Here is a 21,294-nt window from a genome sequence, read left to right as displayed (position 1 = left end):
CATCGGACGAGGACCAATTCGGGCCCTTCTCGGGCCAGGAAGTGAGCCACAGCGGAGCTCCGGATCTGAACTCTGGAGCTGCCGCCCACTTTTTGCCGCGTGGTTCGGTGATATAGAACCACTGCTGCTGCCACTCCTTGACGGAGTCGTTGAAAGCGCCTTTTGGCCAAACGGCCTTGGGCATCTTGCTTACCATGGCGCTGCCGCACTCGGCATGTTCGCCACTCACCACCTTGGACTTCACATTGAAGATCTTCAGCCATAGGCTGAAGTGAGGTGGGATCTGGGGAAAAGCCTCGCACACGACAATGAACGTCGAGATATTGAGGAAGGAGTTCGGGGAAAGATCATGAAAATCGATCCCGTAGTAATACATGACTCCCTGAACGAACGGGTGAAGGGGAAACCCGAGCCCGCGGACGAAATGGGGAAGGAACACGACTCTCGGGAAACCTGACCTCTTTATAGAGGCGGTAAATGCTTTTTGCGCCTCCCCACTTGCCTGGTAGAACACGTCTGCCTCCCACTCGCCATGATTAGCGGCGCGGTTAGATTACCCATGTTGGGGAACGTAGTAATTTCAAAAAAATTCCTACGCACACGCAAGATCATGGTGATGCATAGCAACGAGAGGGGAGAGTGTGTCCACGTACCCTCGTAGACCGAAAGCGGAAGTGTTATGACAACGCGGTTGATGTAGTCGTACGTCTTCACGATCCGACCGATCCAAGCACCGAACGTACGGTACCTCCGAGTTCTGCACACGTTCATCTCGATGACGTCCCCCGGGCTCCAATCCAGCAAAGCGTCGGGGATGAGTTTCTTCAGCACGACGGCGTGGTGACGATGATGATGTTCTACCGGCGCAGGGCTTCGCCTAAACTCCACGATGATATGACCGAGGTGGATTATGGTGGAGGGGGGCACTGCACACGGCTAAGGAACGATCCGTAGATCAACTTGTGTGTATATGGGGTGCCCCCCGCCCCCGTATATAAAGGGGGAGAGGAGGAGGGGGCCGGCCTAAGGGGAGGCGCACCCTAGGAGGGGGAAACCTACTCCAAGTAGGTTTCCCCCCTCCCTTTCCTATTCCAAGAAGGAGGGGGAAGGAAGGAGTGGAGAGGGGGAAGGCAAGGGGGGCGCCGCCCCCCCCCTTTCTCGTCCTATTCGGACTCAAGGGGAGGGGGCGCGCCACTTGCCCTGGCTGGCCCCTCTCTCTCTCCAATAGGGCCCATCAAGGCCCATTACTTCCCGGGGGGTTCCGGTAACCCTCTGGTACTCCATTTTTTCTCCGAAAACACCCGGAACACTTCCGGTGTCCGAATATAGTCATCCAATATATCAATCTTTATGTATCGACCATTTCGAGACTCCTCGTCATGTCCGTGATCACATCTGGGACTCCGAACAACCTTCGGTACATCAAAACTTATAAACTCATAATAAAACTGTCATCGTAACATTAAGCGTGCGGACCCTACGGGTTCGAGAACTATGTAGACATGACCTAGAACTATTCTCGGTCAATAACCAATAGCGGAACCTGGATGTTCATATTGGTTCCCACATATTCTACGAAGATCTTTATCGGTCAAACAGCATAACAACATACGTTGTTCCCTTTGTCATCGGTATGTTACTTGCCCGAGATTCGATCGTCGGTATCCAATACCTAGTTCAATCTCGTTACTGGCAAGTCTTTTTACTCGTTCCGTAATACATCATTTTGTAACTAACTCATTAGTTACAATGCTTGCAAGGTTTAAGTGATGTGTATTACCGAGAGGGTCCAGAGATACCTCTCCGACAATCGGAGTGACAAAACCTAATCTCGAATTATGCCAACTCAACATGTACCTTTGGAGACACCTGTAGAGCACCTTTATAATCACCCAGTTACGTTGTGATGTTTGGTAGCACACAAAGTGTTCCTCCGGTAAACGGGAGTTTCATAATCTCATAGTCATAGGAACATGTATAAGTCATGAAGAAAGCAATAGCAACATACTAAACGATCGGGTGCTAAGATAACGGAATGGATCATGTCAATCAGATCATTCAACTAATGATGTGATCCCGTTAATCAAATAACAACTCTTTGTCCATGGTTAGGAAACATAACCATCTTTGATTAACAAGCTAGTCAAGTAGAGGCATACTAGTGACACTCTGTTTGTCTATATATTCACACATGTATTATGTTTCCGGTTAATACAATTCTAGCATGAATAATAAACATTTATCATGATATAAGGAAATAAATAATAACTTTATTATTGCCTCTAGGGCATATTTCCTTCAGTATCCCACTTGCACTAGAGTCAATAATCTAGTTCACATCACCATGTGATTTAACACCAATATTCACATTTGTATGTGATTAATACCCATAGTTCACATCGTCATGTGACCAACACCCAAAGGGTTACTACAGTCAATAATCTAGTTCACATCGCTATGTGATTAACACCCAAAGAGTACAAAGTTATGATCATGTTTTGCTCATGAGAGAAGTTTAGTCAATGGGTCTGTCATATTTAGAGCCGTATGTATTTTGCAAATATTCTATGTCTACAATGTTATGCACGGAGCTACTCTAGCTAATTGTTCCCACTTTCAATATGTATCCAGATTAAGACTTAGAGTCATCTAGATCAGTGACGAAACTTGTATCGACGTAACCCTTTATGACGAACCTTTTGTCACCTCCATAATCGAGAAACATATCCTTATTTCACTAAGGATAATTTTGACCAATGTCGAGTGATCTACTCCTAGATCACTATTGTACTCTCTTGCCAAACCAGGGCAGAGTATACAATAGGTCTGGTCCATAGCATGGCATACTTTTATAGAACCTATGACTGAAGCATAGGGAATGACTTTCATTCTCTTTCTATTTTCTGCTGTGGTCAGGATTTGAGTCTTACTCAATTTCACACCTTGTAACACAGGCAAGAAACTCTTTCTTTGACTGTTCCATTTTGAACTACTTCAAAATCTTGTCAAGGTATGTACTCATAGAAAAAACTTTTCAAGCGTCTTGATCTATCTCTATAGATCTTGATGCTCAATATGTAAGAAGCTTCACCGAGGTCTTTCTTTGAAAAAACTCCTTTCAAACTCTCCTTTATGCTTTGCAGATTAATTCTACATTATTTTCGATCAACAATATGTCATTCACATATACTTATCAGATATGCTGTAGTGCTCCCACTCACTTTCTTGTAAATACAGGCTTCACCGAAAGTCTGTATAAAACTATATGCTTTGATCAACTCATCAAAGCGTATATTCCAACTCCGAGATGCTTGCACCAGTCCATAGATGGATCGCTGGAGCTTGCACATTTTCTTAACACCTTTAGGATTGACAAAACCTTCTGGTTGCATCATATACAACTCTTCTTAAATAAATCCATTAAGGTATGCAGTTTTGTCTATCCATTTGCAGATTTCTTAAAATGCGGCAATTGCTAACATGATTCAGACAGACTTAAGCATAGTTATGAGTGAGAAACTCTCATCGTAGTCAACACTTTGACCTTGTCGAAAACCTTTTGCAACAATTCTAGCTTTGTAGATAGTAACACTACTATCAGCGTCCGTCTTCCTCTTGAAGATCCATTTATTCTTAATGAGTCACCGATCATCGGGCAAGTCAATCAAAGTCTACACTTTGTTCTCATACATGGATCACATCTCAGATTTCATGTTCGGAATCTGGGCTCATCATCGCTTCCTCATAGTTTGTAGGTTCATCATGGTCTAGTAACATGACTTCCAGAACAGGATTACCGTACCACTCTGGAGTGGACCGTACTCTGGAAGACCTACGAGGTTCTGTAGTAACTTGATCTGATGTTTCATGATCATCATCATTAGCTTCCTCACTAATTGGTGTAGAAATCACTGGAACTGATTTCAGTAATGAACAATTTTCCAATTCGGGAGAAGGTACAGTTACCTCATCAAGTTCTACTTTTCTCCCACTCACTTCTTTTGAGAGAAACTCCTTCTATAGAAAGGATCCATTTTTAGCAACGAATATCTTGCCTTCGGATCTGTGATAGAAGGTGTACCCAACAATTTCCTTTAGGTATTCTATGAAGACGCACTTCTCCGATTTGGATTTGAGCTTATTAGGATGAAACTTTTTCACATAAGCATCGCAGCCCCAAACTTTAAGAAACGACAACTTGGGTTTCTTGCTAAACCACAGTTCATATGGTGTCGTCTCAACGAATTTAGATGGTGCCCTTTTAACGTGAATGCAGTTGTCTCTAATGCATAACCCAAAAACAATAGTGGTAAATCAGTAAGAGACATCATAGATTGCACTATATCCAATAAAGTGCGGTTACGATGTTTGGACACACCATAACGTTGTGGTGTTCTAGGTGGCGTGAGCTGTGAAACTATTCCACATTGTTTTAATTGAAGACCAAACTCGTAACTCAAATATTCATCTCCGCGATCAGATCGCAGAAACTTTATTTTCTTGTTACGATGATTTTTCCACTTCACTCTGAAATTCTTTGAACCTTTCAACTATTTCAGACTTATGTTTCATCAAGTAGATATACCCATATCTGCTCAAATCATCTTGTGAATGTCAGAAAATAACGATACTTGCCACGAGCATCAACACTCATTGGATCGCATACATAGGTATGTATTATTTCCAATAAGTCAGTAGCTTGTTCCATTGTTCCGGAGAACGGAGTTTTAGTCATCTTGCACAAAAGGCACGGTTCGCAAGCATCAAATGATTCATAACCAAGTGATTCCGAAAATCCATCTTTATGGAGTTTCTTCATGCGCTTTACACCGATATGACCAAAACGGCAGTGCCACAAATAAGTTGCACTATCATTATTAACTTTGCATCTTTTGGCATAAATATTATGAATATGTGCATCACTACGATCGAGAGCCAACAAACTATTTTCGTTGGGTGTATGACCATTGAAGGTTTTATTCATTTAAATAGAACAACAATTATTCTTTGATTTTAAATGAATAACCGTATTGCAATAAACATGATCAAATCATATTCATGTTGAACGCAAACGCCAAATAACATTTATTTAGGTTTAACACTAATCCCGAAAGTATAGGGAGTGTGCGATGATGATCATATCAATCTTGGAACTACTTCCAACACTCATTGTCACTTCCCCTTCAACTAGTCTTTGTTTATTCTGTAACTCTTGTTTCGAGTTACTAATCTTAGCAATTGAACAAGTATCAAATACTCAGGGGCTACTATAAACACTAATAAAGCACACATCAATAACCTGTATATCAAATATACCCTTGTTCACTTTGCCATCCTTCTTATCCACCAAATATTCAGGGCATTTCCGCTTCCAGTGACCATTTCCTTTGCAGTGTAAGCACTCAGTTTCAGGCTTTGGTCCAGCTTTGGTCTTCTTCACGGGAGTGACAACTTGTTTGCCATTCTACTTGAAGTTTCCCTTTCTTTCCCTTTGCCCTTTTCTTGAAACTAGTGGTCTTGTCAATCATCAACACTTGATGCTCTTTCTTGATTTCTACCTTCGTTGATTTCAACATCACGAAGAGCTCGGGAATCGTTTTCGTCATCCCTTGCATACTATAGTTCATCTCGAAGTTCTAGTAACTTAGTGATGGTGACTAGAGAATTCTATCAATCACTATCTTATCTGGAAGATTAACTCCCACTTGATTCAAGCGATTGAAGTATCCGGACAATCTGAGCACATGCTCACTAGTTGAGCGATTCTCCTCCATCTTTTAGCTATAGAACTTGTTGGAGACTTCATATCTCTCAACTCGGGTATTTGCTTGAAATATTAACTTCAATTCCTGGAACATCTCATATGATCCATGATGTTCAAAACATCTTTGAAGTCCCGATTCTAAGCCATAAAGCATGATGCACAAAACTATCAAGTAGTCATCATATTGAGCTAGCCAAACGTTCATAACGTCTGCATCTGCTCCTGCAATAGGTCCGTCACCTAGCGGTGCCTTAAGGACATAATTCTTCTGTGCAGCAATGAGGATAAACCTCAGATCACGGATCCAATCCACATCATTGCTACTAACATTTTTCAACACAATTTTCTCTAGGAACATATCAAAATAAACATATGAAAGCAACAACGCAAGCTATTGATCTTACAACATAATTTGCAAAATACTACCAGGACTAAGTTCATGATAAATTTAAGTTCAATTAATCATATTACTTAAGAACTCCCACTTAGACAAACATCTCTCTAGTCATCTAAGTGATCACGTGATCCAAATCAACTAAACCATAACCGATCATCACGTGAGATGGAGTAGTTTTCAATGGTGAACATGACTATGTTGATCATATCTACTATATGATTCACACTCGACCTTTCGGTCTCCGTGCTCTGAGGCCATATATGCATATGCTAGGCTCGTCAAGTTTAACCTGAGTATTCCGCGTGTGCAAAACTGGCTTGCACCCATTGTAGATGGACGTACAGCTTATCACACCCGATCATCACGTGGTGTCTGGGCACGACGAACTTTGGCAATGGTGCATACTCAGGGAGAACACTTCTTGATAATTAGTGAGAGATCATCTTAAAATGCTACCATCAATCAAAGCAAGAATAAGATGTATAATAGATAAACATCATATTCAATCAAAATATGTGACATGATATGGCCATGATCATCTTGCGCCTTTGATCACCATCTCCAAAGTACTGTCATGATCTCTATCGTCACCGGCACGACACCATGATCTTCATCATCTTGATCTATATCAATGTGTCATCACATGGTTGTCTCACCAACTATTTCTCTTGCAACTATTGCTATCGTATAGCGATAAAGTAAAGCAATTATTTGGCACTTGCATCTTATGCAACAAAGAGACATCCATAGGGCTTCTGCCAGTTGCCGATAACTTCAACAAAACATGATCATCTCATACAACAACTTATATCTTATCACATCTTGACCATATCACATCACAACATGCCCTGCAAAAACAAGTTAGACGTCCTCTACTTTCTTGTTGCAAATTTTACGTGGCTGCTACGGGATGAGCAAGAACCGTTCTTACCTACGCATCAAAACCACAATGATAGTTCGTCAAGTTAGTGCTGTTTTAACCTTCGCAAGGACCGGGCGTAGCCACACTCGATTCAGCTAAAGTTGGAGAAGCTGACACCCGCTAGTGACCTGTGTGCAAAGCACGGTGGTAAAACTAGTCTCGCGAAAGCGTACGCATAATGTCGGTCCGGGCCGCATCATCCAACAATACCGCCGAACAAAGTATGACATGCTGGTAAGCAGTATGACTTGTGTCGCCCACAACTCACTTGTGTTCTACTCGTGCATATAACATCAACACATAAAACCTAGGCTCTAATACCACTGTTGGGGAACGTAGTAATTTCAAAAAAATTCCTACGCACATGCAAGATCATGGTGATGCATAGCAACGAGAGGGGAGAGTGTGTCCACATACCCTCATAGACCGAAAGCGGAAGTGTTATGACAACGCGGTTGATGTAGTCGTACGTCTTCACGATCCGACCGATCCAAGCACCGAACGTACGGTACCTCCGAGTTCTGCACATGTTCAGCTCGATGACGTCCCCCGGGCTCCAATCCAGCGAAGCGTCGGGGATGAGTTTTGTCAGCACGACGGCGTGGTGACGATGATGATGTTCTACCGGCACAGGTCTTCGCCTAAACTCCGTGACGATATGACCGAGGTGGATTATGGTGGAGGGGGGCACCGCACACGGCTAAGGAACGATCCGTAGATCAACTTGTGTGTCTATGGGGTGCCCCCCGCCCCCGTATATAAAGGGGGAGAGGAGGAGGGGGCCTGCCTAAGGGGCCGCGCGCCCTAGGAGGGGGAAACCTACTCCAAGTAGGTTTCCCCCCTCCCTTTCCTATTCCAAGAAGGAGGGGGAAGGAAGGAGTGGGAGAGGGGGAAGGCAAGGGGGGCGCCACCCCCCCCCCCTTCCTTGTCCTATTCGGACTCAAGGGGAGGGGGCGCGCCACTTGCCCTGGCTGGCCCCTCTCTCTCTCCAATAGGGCCCATCAAGGCCCATTACTTCCCGGGGGGGTTCCGGTAACCCTCCGGTACTCCGGTTTTTCTCCAAAAACACCCGGAACACTTCCAGTGTCTGAATATAGTCATCCAATATATCAATCTTTATGTCTCGACCATTTCGAGACTCCTCGTCATGTCCGTGATCACATCTAGGACTCTGAACAACCTTCGGTACATCAAAACTTATAAACTCATAATAAAACTGTCATCATAACGTTAAGCGTGCGGACCCTACGGGTTCGAGAACTATGTAGACATGACCTAGAACTATTCTCAGTCAATAACCAATAGTGGAACCTGGATGTTCATATTGGTTCCCACATATTCTACGAAGATCTTTATCGGTCAAACCGCATAACAACATACGTTGTTCCCTTTGTCATCGGTATGTTACTTGCCCGAGATTCGATCGTCGGTATCCAATACCTAGTTCAATCTCGTTACTGGCAAGTCTTTTTACTCATTCCGTAATACATCATTTCGTAACTAACTCATTAGTTACAATGCTTGCAAGGCTTAAGTGATGTGTATTACCGAGAGGGCCCAGAGATACCTCTCCGACAATCGGAGTGACAAAACCTAATCTTGAATTATGCCAACTCAACATGTACCTTTGGAGACACCCGTAGAGCACCTTTATAATCACCCAGTTATGTTGTGATGTTTGGTAGCACACAAAGTGTTCCTCCGGTAAGCGGGAGTTGCATAATCTCATAGTCATAGGAATATGTATAAGTCATGAAGAAAGCAATAGCAACATACTAAACGATCGGGTGCTAAGGTAACAGAATGGGTCATGTCAATCAGATCATTCAACTAATGATGTGATCCCGTTAATCAAATAGCAACTCTTTGTCCATGGTTAGGAAACATAACCATCTTTGATTAAGAAGCTAGTCAAGTAGAGGCATACTAGTGACACTCTGTTTGTCTATATATTCACACATGTATTATGTTTCCGGTTAATACAATTCTAGCATGAATAATAAACATTTATCATGATATAAGGAAATAAATAATAACTTTATTATTGCCTCTAGGGCATATTTCCTTCAACCCATACCCGTATTGATGAGGATCCCGTGATATGGGGACACGATCTCTGCTTTGACAAGACGTGTCAAAGAAACCGCCTCGCAATATGTGATGTAGCTAGTTGTGGGACAGCGGTCCGAATAATGATCCGACCGTAATAACATGTCACGTCCTTAGAAAAAGTTGTCAGCAGATTGCATTTGTGAAATATCATTCTCTCTACGGCAGTGTGTAAAGATCATTTGGTGGATCCAGACACGATTCAAGTGTTCGATGACTACTTTGGAGTATTCGGAGAAGGAACCCGCCTTGCAATGCCGAAGAAAACACTGCGCGCCGGACTCATCGTCATTGAAGCCTGGTTCAGGGGCTACTGAGGGAGTCCTGGATTAGGGGGTATCCGGACAGCCGGACTGTGTGCAACGTCTGGACTATTGAAGCGTGAAGACACAAGGCTCAAGACTTCGGCCCGTGTCCGGATGGGACTCTCCTTGGCGTGGAAGGCAAGCTTGGCGATCCAGATATTGTGTTTCCTTTCTTGTAACCGACTCCATGTAAACCCTATCCCTCTCCGGTGTCTATATAAACCGGAGAGGTTGGTCCTTAGAAGGCCGATCACAATGACAATCATACCATCATAGGCTAGCTTCTAGGGTTTAGCCTCTACGATCTCGTGGTAGATCTACTGTTGTACTACCCATATCATCAATATTAATCAAGCAGGAATTAGGGTTTTACCTCCATCGAGAGGGACCGAACCTGGGTAAACATCTGTGTCCCTTGCTTCTTGTTACCATCAGCCTTGACGCATAGATCGGGACCCCCTACCCGAGATCCGCCGGTTTTGACACCGACTCAGATTTTAATGATTGGATGCTCAATTTCGGTTGTATCGATTTCACCTCTTCCATCACCGCGAACATGGATATCCTTGGTCTGATGAAGACTAGGCGCTATATTTCTGTTCTGAACCAGCAAATCAATTCGGTATGAAATTATCCAGGGCAAAACATAACTGTATCAGATTGTCTAGTGCAGAACATGACAGATGCTAAGCGGAAGAGACATGTTTAAACCAAAAATACATGGTGTGGTATATGTCTACTAGCTGCTTGATATTAGTGCAGACAGAGATGTATGCATGTTGCTATTTGGCAAACAAACAAAGTATCCGCAATTTTGGTTGAACTATACAAGAGAATAGTATAGTCACTGCATGCAGTGCCATTTGAAAATAGATACAGAAAGATTGGATAGTCACTTCATGGACTGCAGAAAAGTAGTATTGTACTATTTATTGGCCAACACTAGGTGCTTCATTGCTTTGGTCTGATTATACAATGGGCATCATTTTGCCTAAGTTAAATTTTGTATTCCGAAAATAGTCTCGCGGTGTGATCGAGAGAAGACCAAATCATATTGTAGTGGATGTTCCTCCATCATGTGTGGTTCATTCTCGTGGTTCCAGTGGTGAAACCACTTACGTTTGCAAGAGGAATTGTAGACTTCACAAACAAATTTTTCTTTCAGTCTGTACTGAATGTTGGCCAAGAGAAGCATCCATGTTAGTAGGAAGAACAGATGTTTTTTCTAGATCTTTGAGTTTGGAGCTACATATTTGTATATGATCTATGAATCATTGAGATGCATTAACATGTTGATCATATGTATGGGAATCGTACTAGTTAGTTTTAGTTGCGATGCAAGATCCAAAGTGGATGATCTTTGCTTTTGGAGCTACATATTTGTATATGATCTGTGAATCATTGAGATGCATTAACAGTTACTTATTTTTGTTTGCTCAATGTTTACAAGTTACTGATCGATCACTAGCTAGCCTACAAATGCGCTCCTGGCAGTTTTATTTGCGACGCAAGATGTGAAGTGGCAGTTTTTAAAATAAAAATGCCTACCTCTGAAGAAACTGACAAGCTACACTATCTATCCTACACGGAAAAATAGCGGATCACGCACGTACTACCTCCTTTCCAGTTTGCAGGGCTCAATTCAAGAAACGACCTACTCGATCCTACGCGAATAAATAGCGGATCATGCACGTACTAGTACCTCCTTTCCAGTTTGCAGGGATTAATTCAAACCTCTCACCAACCAAGGTACTCCCTCCGTCCGGGTTTATTAGTCCCGTGAGCAAAGCAGCAAGACCATGGCATGGCAATAATTAACGGCCTGCAGAAGTTTAAGCCTAATTAATTCCAGCGATTTAAGTGGCTGCATGCGTGCACTCGGCTACGACTCGTTGCATGCTGCTCCGCGTACTGGCTGCGAGCGATTCTGAGTGCCTGCATGCAGCCGGCCATAATTAAGGTAGCTAACTGATGCGAAAAAAGATGCGCTTTAATTGTTGCGGGCTTTTTAAATCCGTGGAATCATTATTGACAAGGAGGGAGATGATTCGAGTGCACTCGTTTGACCACCATGCCTGCGTGCGACCCAGACGGGACGGGACGACACAGTCATAACTTCAGTTTCTCTAGTTTTCCACAGCAAGCTGGCACACCAAGCCATTATGCATTGAATTCCGATGACTGTCGCGCTACCTTCCGCCTATAAGTACCGTTTCCCGGCCTTCTTCGGTGGCACCGTGACCCAACTCGCCATATCCTCATAAGCCCCCACCGGCCCGCCGTCGCTCGCCACATCCGCCATGCCCCCGCCCGTCCGTGGTAGGCGACGCCGGAGGCGGTCACTGCCGGAACTAGTGTTCGGGTTTTCACCGGAAGGTAGACGCAGGGAGGAGGCATTCTATCTGTCTTTAGATGGCAATGCGGAGATCGAGGAGTTGTTGGAGTGCGACCGCCTGGCGGAGGAGCAGGAGTTCTTGGAGCGCGACCGCCTGGCGGAGGAGCAGTGTATCGCCGATTTGCGCCGCCAGCGGGACATGGAGCAGCAGTGCACCGACGCTCTGAGTCGCGAGCAGAGCTCCCGCAACTGGGCCGACTACATGGAGGCCGGCGCTCGACAAATAGCCCTGGAGGCTGTCAGGCACGCACGCGTTCGCGACGCCGATTTTTACTACCAGCTCGTCAAGTGGGTTTCCCGATTGGAAGCCGAAGCTTCCGTGGACCACGCCGACATGGAAAGGGCCAACGCGCGCGAGCAACGCGCCCCGTCGCACCTCTTGCAAGTCCGAGGCGAGGCGCAAGACGTTGGTGCCGGCGTTTAGCGTGTACCACAGATGGCGGCCGGCATCGTCTAGTTAGCTAAAATTAAGTTAGTACTTGTACGCTACTAGAGTATTAGTGGGAGTAGATAGTTAACTTGGCTATGATGGTTGTCAACGTGGAAGTTCAGTACTCTATATGTGGATCAGACCTGTTACTTTGCTCTAAATGTTGAACTTTGCGTTTAGACGTATGGAATGGGCTGTTATTTTTTTAAATGGGTTGTATTTGTCCTCCACGGGTTTAGAGGCTGACTTGTGGGCCTACCAAGTTGATGTGTACACAATCAGGAGATGATTGTACGTGGAGAGGATGACAGCAAGGACCCGCCAAGGTCATGGCAGTATGCAAGCAAGTGCCTCCTTATTTCAAGCCAATAAAAAATGGCTCCTCCTAGTGGATTTCTGACATCTGGGTCCCATGCCATTGTCAACGTAGTCAATAAACGAGAGAATTGCACAACGAGCGGCTGACACTAGGGACCCAGCAGCTCGCCCAGTTATATTTGTTTTGGCTTAATTTGATAAATGCCACTCCAAATCTAGTGTATCCGAGAAATGCCACTGCAATTTCCAGATTTTGAAAAATGTCATTTCATGCCATTTCTAGTGGCATTTTTCAAAGTCTGGAGTTGCGTTTTTTAAAGTTTGCAAACTGCAGTGGCGTTTTTCAAAGTTTGCAAAAAATGCAGTGGCATTTTTCAAAGTTTGGAAATTGTAGTGGCATTTTTATGAATCGCCATAACTGGAGTGGCATTTATCTAATTTGCTTTTGAGACGGAAGCAGGGTGTCAATTGGGCTGTGCGGGACACTCTGGCCTGTCTAGATAGCCTTTTCTTTTATGTTTACCACAGACAAGCCCAGTAGTTTTTTTTCTTTCTAAAATGACTAGCCCAGTTTTTTTGTGATTTGTCAAGTAAGTCGCTTTATCAGGCCTGTTGGGCTGCAAATCTTTCAAGACGAGGAGAGCTTCATTCGACTGGCCGAGAAAATGGCCTATCAGTAATGAGAAATGGGATGTACATTTTTAAAACACATCAAACCGGCAATTTGTTTCAAATATCTTTTTTTCATTTAGAGATTTTATATTGCATTGATTTTTATGCGTGGACAATTTATTGGATTTTATATTGATATACATTTATTTTTAAAACCAGTCTGAATGTGACTCAAAATTTCGGGATTAAAAACAGTTCAGACCGCACCGACATATGCAAAATTTTGTATAATTTTTTAACCGTGGCCACAATATGCGCTGTAATGCTAACAAAAAGAATAGGGGCTCCAAAAAACCCGTAAGAATTAGCAAATGGGCTGTAAATTATTTGAAATAATGGCAGATGGCTTGTATGTTGTTTTCCACAGATTTGAGGCTTTCCATAGATGGCCTGTATACTGTTGGATGTCCATCCAACGGCCGTCGTGCTTCTTCAAGCTCTGCTCTTCATGCTCCAGCCGCTCAAACAAGCGCCGGCGGGACTGCCTGCTCCCTCCTCCACGCGGTCGGCAGTGCTGCCGCATAGGCCTCACCGCCCCACCGTACTCCCATTGCTGGCCTAGCCATCCCTCTACTCACCCACAGTCCCACACCTGCTGTTATTCTCCGGCGATGGCAGACGAACAAGTAAACCCTTGTACAGTCGTACTGCCCTCCGCGTGGGAAACAACTGCTGAGTCTTCCCTGCCTCTGCGCCGTTCCCTTCCTAGGCGTCACCGTCGTCCACCGCCCTGGTGCTCTCAGCATGGCGTGGTCAACATGGTCAACGACCGACACGCACCTAAAGTGGACTGTACATGGAGAGGCTGACAGCTGGGTCCACGGCCGCACACAAGGAAATACCTCCTTATTACGCGCAAAATAATGATTCATCCACCTGACATCTGGGACCCATCAAAAGGGCCTCTGTATTTTGTGAAAAATACGTTACCGCCGCTGACAGCTCGGACCCACCAGCTATATCTTCGCACGCAAGGAAGTTCCACCTTATTACACAAAAAACATGAATACTCCCCCTGCTAGCTGGGACCCAGTATAGTGGGCCTACTAAGTTGACGGGGACGAAGGGCTTTGTCAACTTAGTCAATATGCATGATTCTAGCTTGATTGATCGTACGATGTCCATCCAACGGCCGTAGTGCTTCTTCAACCTATGGTCTTCTTGCTCCAGCCGCCCAAAGCAGCGCCGGTCGTGCCGCCTGCTCTTGCCTCCCGTTGCCGGCTGTGCTGCCGCGGAGGCCTCATCGCTCCCATACTACTCCCATCGCTGGCCAGGCCATCCCTCCACTCCACTCACCCACACCCCATGTTATTCTGCGGCGATGGCATCGAGCCGAACCAGTGAACCCTCGTACTCCTCTTTGCGTGGGCATCCACTGCCGCGTCTTCACCGGCTCCGCGTCGTCCCCTTCCTAGGCCTCTCCATCGTCCACCACCGTGGTGCTCTCGGCGCGGCGTGGTCAATGTGGTCAACGACTGAATTCCATCGAAAGAATACTGTACGTGGAGAGGCTGACAGCTGGGTCCACGGCAGCCACAAGGAAGTGCCTCCTTATTACGCAGAAAATAATTATTCCTCCACCTGACAGCAAGGACCCACCAGACGGGCCACCAGTATTTCGCGAAAAAACATTTGCCCCTGACTGCTGGGACCAATCGGATGGGCCACCGTATTTCACGAAAAAAATGTTCCTCCTGCTGTCAGCTCGGACCCACCGGAAGTGCCTCCTTATTACGCACAAAAAAATGAATACCCCCTGCTAGCTGGGACCCACCTTGGTGGGAGGCTCACTTGTGGGCCTACTAAGTTGATGGGGATGGAGGGCTTTGTAAACTTAGTCAATATGCACGATTCTAGCTCAAGTGACCGTGCGATGTCCATCCAACGGTCGTAGTGCTTCTTCAACCTCTGGTCTTCTTGCTCCAGTCGCCCAAAGCAGCGCCGGTCTTGCCGCATGCTCCTGCCTCCCGTGGCCGGCTGTGCTACCGTGGAGGCCTCACCACCCCCTACTATTCCCACCGCTGGCCAGGCCCTGCGGCGACGGCAGCCTCACACCGCAGCCAAACCAGTGAACCCTCATACTCCTCTCCGCGCGGGCTTCCACTGCCGCGTCTTCCCCGACTCCCCGTCGTCCCCTTCCTAGGCTTCGCCGTCGTCCACCGCCCTGGTGCTCTCGACGCGGTGTGGTCAATGTGGTCAAGGAACGACTTCCATCAGACGTGGATTGTACGTGGAGAGGCTGACAGCTGGGTCCATGGCCGCAGCAAGGATGTACCTCCTTATTATGCGGAAAATAATGATTCCTCCACCTGACAGCTGGGACCCATCGGATGGGCCCCTGTATTTCATGAAAAAAACGTTTCCCCTGACTGCTAGGACCCACCAGCTACATCTTCGCACGCAAGGAAGTGCGTCCGGGCAAAAAAAACGATTCGCCCCCCTGACTGCTGGGACCCACCAGCTACATCTTCGCACGCAAGGAAGTGCGTCCGGGAAAAAAAACGATTCGCCCCCCTGACTGCTGGGACCCACCAACTACATCTTCGCACGCAAGGAAGTGCGTCTGGGAGAAAAACGATTCGCCCCCCTGAATGCTGGGACCCACCAGCTACATTTTCGCACGCAAGGAAGTGCCTGACAGTCGGGACCCACCTGGTCGAAGCGTACGTAGCGTTGTCATTCTGTTCGCGAATGTGTACGCACATACTGGTGGATGTAGAGGCACGCACGTGTCGTAGTAGAGGCGTGCATGTAGCATGTACACGTACGTACAACGTCCAGGGTGCAAGAAAGAAAATACGGCCACGTACGTACATACGGGCAGGGTCTCGAACGCCTACTCGCGCATACGTACGGCCAGGGCTCGTGGACATGGCTGGGTCGGAACGGAGAAACAACGTCGTCGTTGTGTTCATGGGGACGCAACGGAATGTGTCGTGTTCATGAGGAGGCAACGAAATGCGTCGTGTTCTTCGGGAGGCAATGGAACGCGTGGGAGCCAACCGGCTGGGTCGGAATGGAATGCGTCATCGTGTTCATCGGGAGGGCTTGGACGGAACAAGCGATGGAAACAAGGCCTGGCTTACCGTAGAACGGAGGAAATGGCCTTGTGTTCAAACGGCCACGTTCGAAACAGGATCCTGTTCATCGGGAGGGGTGTGGCGTACCGCAAAACGGAGGAAACGGACCTCCTACGGTCGAAACAGGGGCCCTGTTGATCGAGAGGGGTGTGGCATACCGCAAAACGGAGGAAACAGACTTCCTATACGGTCGAAATGGGGATCCTGTTTATTAGGAGGGGTGTGGCGTACCGCAAAACAGAAAAAATGGACTTGTGTTTGAGCGCGACGGTCGAAACGGGGGTCCTATTCATCGGGTGGGGTGTGGCGTACCGCAAAACGGGACTCCACGGGATACTGTTGATCTCCACCGTCGACCTCCTCTAGCCTCCACGGGCTACCGTCGACCTCCTCCAGCCTCCATGGGCTCCTGTTCATCCAGCCTCCACCGCGTGCTACTCCACCGACTACTATTCAACCACCCCTCCACGGGCAGCCCTCCACCGTCTACTATTCATCCAACCCTGCACACCACGGGGTCCTGTTCATCCAGAGGCAACGCCACCGCTCACTGTTCATCCAAACCCCCCCCCCACAATGCTCACTGTTCATCCCAGAGGCAGCATCGATCGGCTTCAGTTAGCAACAGTAGCGAAGGAATTGCTCGATCGGGTTCAGTTAACAGCCATCGATCGATCGCTCGGGTTCAGTAACGCATAGCCTGCAGTGCAATCGCTCGGGTTCAGTTAGAGCCCAGCGCCTCGCTCGGGTTCAGTTAGAGCCAACGCCTCGCACACACGCGCGTACGTGTACGAGAGAAACGCGCATCGCTCGACCCCCGACCTCCCACTGTAACCGGCCGGGAACTCCCCGTAATTTTCCTCGCCCTCGCTTCTACCATGGTTTTTTCTGTCATGGACAGCCCAAAGAATGTCATGCAGCTGCTTCTCCGGCCCGCCCAGGACGAAAAGCCCATTTTCTGTCATGATTTTTTGTCATAGAAGTAGGATCCCACCACATCTATGATGATACCGGGTTTTGTCACAATTATCATCATAGAAGTGTCATATGTATGACAGAAAAAATTTCGTTCGGCCCAAAATGTCACGGATGTGTCGTTTTTGTAGTGTACAGGGGGCGCCCACTTGGCCGCCGCCCCCCTCTAAATCTCATCTAGAGGGGGCGGCCCCCTTCCTCCTTCTCCCTATAAATAGAGGGGTGGAGGGAGAGGTGCAACACCACATCCAAGGCGCAACCCCTCCCCTCCCCAACACCTCTCCTCCTTCGCAAGAGCTTGGCCAAGCCCTGCCGGAAAACAGCCGCTCCATCACCACCACGCCGTCGTGCTGCTGCTGGAGCCCTCTTCCTCAACCTCTCCCTCCTCCTTGCTAGATCAAGGCGCGGGAGACGTCACCGGGCTGCATGTGTGTTGAACGTGGAGGCACCATTGTTTGGTGCTTAGATCGGATTTGCCGCGATCTGAATCTGTACGTGTACGACTCCTCCAACCGCGTTCTTGCAACTTTCGACTCGCAATCTTCAAGGGTATGAAGATGCACTCACCTCTCTCTTGTAGCTAGTTACTCCATAGATTGATCTTGGTGATGCGTAGAAAATTTTTAATTTCTGCAACGATCCCCAACAGTGGCATCATGAGCTAGGTCTATGCGTAGTTTCTATGCACGAGTAGAACACAAGTTTGTTGTGGGCGTCGATTTTGTCAATTTACTTGCCACTACTAGTCTTATCTTGTTTCGGCGGCATCGTGGGATGAAGCGGACTGGACCGACCTGACGTACGCTTACGTGAGACATGTTCCACCGACTAACATGCACTAGGTACATAAGGTGGCTAGCAGGTGTCTGTCTCTCCCACTTTAGTCGGATGGATTTGATGAAAAGGGTCCTTATGAAGGGTAAATAGAAATTGGCATATCACGTTGTGGTTTTTGCATAGGTAAGAAACATTCTTGCTAGAAACCTATAGCAGCCACATAAAAACCTTGCAACAACAATTAGAGGACGTCTAACTTGTTTTTGCAGCATATGCCGTGTGATGTGATATGGCCAAAAGGATGTGATGAATGATATCTATGTGATGTATGAGATTGATCATGTTCTTGTAATAGGAATCACGACTTGCATGTCGATGAGTATGACAACTGGCAGGAGCCATAGGAGTTATCTTAATTTATTGTATGACCTGCGTGTCATTGAATAACGCCATGTAATTACATTACTTTATTGCTAAACCGTTAGCCATAGTAGTAGAAGTAATAGTTGGCGAGACAACTTCATGAAGACATGATGATGGAGATCATGGTGTCATGCCGGTGACGATGATGATCATGGCACCCCGAAGATGGAGATCAAAAGAATGACAGTAGCATAAATAAGATGATCCCTCATAAAATTTCAAGAAAGTGTTCCCCCTAACTGTGCACCGTTGCAAAGGTTCGTTATTTCGAAGCACCACGAGATGATTGGATGTGATAGATTCTAACGTTCAAATACAACGGTGTAAGCCAGATTTACACAAGCAAAAACACTTAGGTTGACTTGACGAGCCTAGCATGTACAGACATGGCCTCGGGATACAAGAGACCTAAAGGTCGAACATGAGTTGTATAGAAGATACGATCAACATGAAGATGTTCACCGATGATGACTAGTCCGTCTCACGTGATGATCAGGCACGGCCTAGTTGACTCGGATCATGTATCACTTAGATGACTAGAGGGATGTCTATCTGAGTGGGAGTTCATTAAATAATTTGATAAAATGAACTTAATTATCATGAACTTAGTCTAAAATATTTACAATATGTCTTGTAGATCAAATGGCCCACGCTAATGTTGTCCTCAACTTCAATGCATTCCTAGAGAAAACCAAGCTGAAAGACGATGGTAGCAACTATATGGACTGGGTTCGGAACTTGAGGATCATCCTCATAGCTGCCAAGAAAGCATATGTCCTTGAAGCACCAATAGGTGAAGCACCAGTCCTAGCAAACAAAGACGTTATGAACGCTTGGCAGTCGCGTGTTGATGATTACTCCCTGGTTCAGTGCGGCATGCTTTAAAGCTTAGAACCGGGGCTCCAAAAGCGTTTCGAGCAGCACGGAGCATATGAGATGTTCCAAGAGCTAAAAATGGTTTTCCAAGCTCATGCCCGGGTCAAGAGACATGAACTCTCCTACAAGTCCTACAGTTGTAAGATGGAGGGGAATAGTTCCGTCAGCGAACACATACTCAAAATGTCTGGGTTGCACAACCGCTTGTCTTAGCTGGGAGTTAATCTCCCGGATGACGCGGTCGTTGACAGAATCCTTCGGTCACTTCCACCGAGCTACAAGAGCTTTGTGATGAACGTTAGTATGCAGGGGATGGAGAAAACCATTCCTGAGGTATATTCGATGCTGAAATCAGTGGAGGTGGAAATCAAAAAGGAACATCAAGTGTTGATGGTTAATAAAACCACTAAGTTCAAGAAAGGCAAGGGTAAAAAGGGCTTCAAGAAAGACGGCAAGGGAGTTGCCGCGCCCGGTAAGCAAGCTGCCGGGAAGAGGCCAAAGAATGGACCCAAGCCTGAGACTGAGTGTTTTTATTGCAAGGGAAGTGGTCACTGGAAGCAGAACTGCTCCAAGTACTTAGCGGACAAGAAGGCCGGCAACACCAAATGTATATGTGATATACATGTTATTGATGTGTACCTTACCAGTACTCGTAGTAGCTCCTGGGTATTTGATACCGGTGTGGTTGCTCATATTTGTAACTCAAAACAGGAGCTGCGGAATAAGTGGAGACTGGCGAAGGACGAGGTGACGATGCGCATAGGGAATGGTTTCAAGGTCGATGTGATCGTCGTCCGCACGCTGCCTCTACATTTACCTACGGGATTGGTTTTAAACCTCAATAATTGTTATTTAGTGCCAGCTTTGAGCATGAACATTGTATCTGGATCTCGTTTAATATGAGATGGCTACTCATTTAAATCTGAGAATAATGGTTGTTCCATTTATATGAGAGATATGTTTTATGGTCATGCCCCGCTGGTGAATGGTTTATTCTTAATGAATCGCGAACGTGATGTTACACATATTCATAGTGTGAATACCAAAAGATGTAAGGTTGATAACGATAGTCCCACATACTTGTGGCACTGTCGCCTTGGTCACATTTGTGTCAAACGCATGAAGAAGCTCCATGCAGGTGGACTTTTGGAGTCTCTTGATTACGAATAATTTGACACGTGCGAACCATGCCTCATGGGCGAAATGACCAAGACTCTGTTCTCCGGAACAATGGAGCGAGCAACCAACTTATTGGAAATCATACGTACTGATGTGTGCGGTCCAATGAGCGTTGAGGCTCACGGTGGCTATCGTTATGTTCTCACCCTCATTGATGACTTAAGTAGATATGGGTATGTCTACTTAATGAAACACAAGTCTGAGACCTTTGAAAAGTTCAAGGAATTTCGGAGTGAGGTTGAAAATCAACGTGACAGGAAAATAAAGTTCTCATGATCAGATCGTGGAGGGGAATATTTGAGTGATGAATTTGGCACACACTTAAGGAAATGTGGAATCGTTTCACAACCCATGCCGCCTAGAACACCTCAGCGTAATGGTGTGTCCGAACGTTATAATCGCACTCTATTGGATATGGTGCAATCTATGATGTCTCTTGCCGATCTACCGCTCTCATTTTGGGGCTATGCTTTAGAGACTGCCGCATTCACTTTAAACAGGGCTCCATCAATATCCATTGAGACGACACCATATGAATTATGGTTTGGGAAGAAACCTAAGCTGTCGTTTCTAAAAGTTTGGGGATGCGATGCGTATGTCAAGAAACTTCAACCTGAAAAGCTCGAACCCAAGTCGGAAAAATGCGTCTTCATAGGATACCCTAAGGAAACC

Source organism: Triticum aestivum, chromosome 1B (assembly GCF_018294505.1).
Source record: "Triticum aestivum cultivar Chinese Spring chromosome 1B, IWGSC CS RefSeq v2.1, whole genome shotgun sequence".
Lineage (NCBI taxonomy): Eukaryota > Viridiplantae > Streptophyta > Magnoliopsida > Poales > Poaceae > Triticum > Triticum aestivum.
This window is presented reverse-complemented; position numbering follows the sequence as displayed.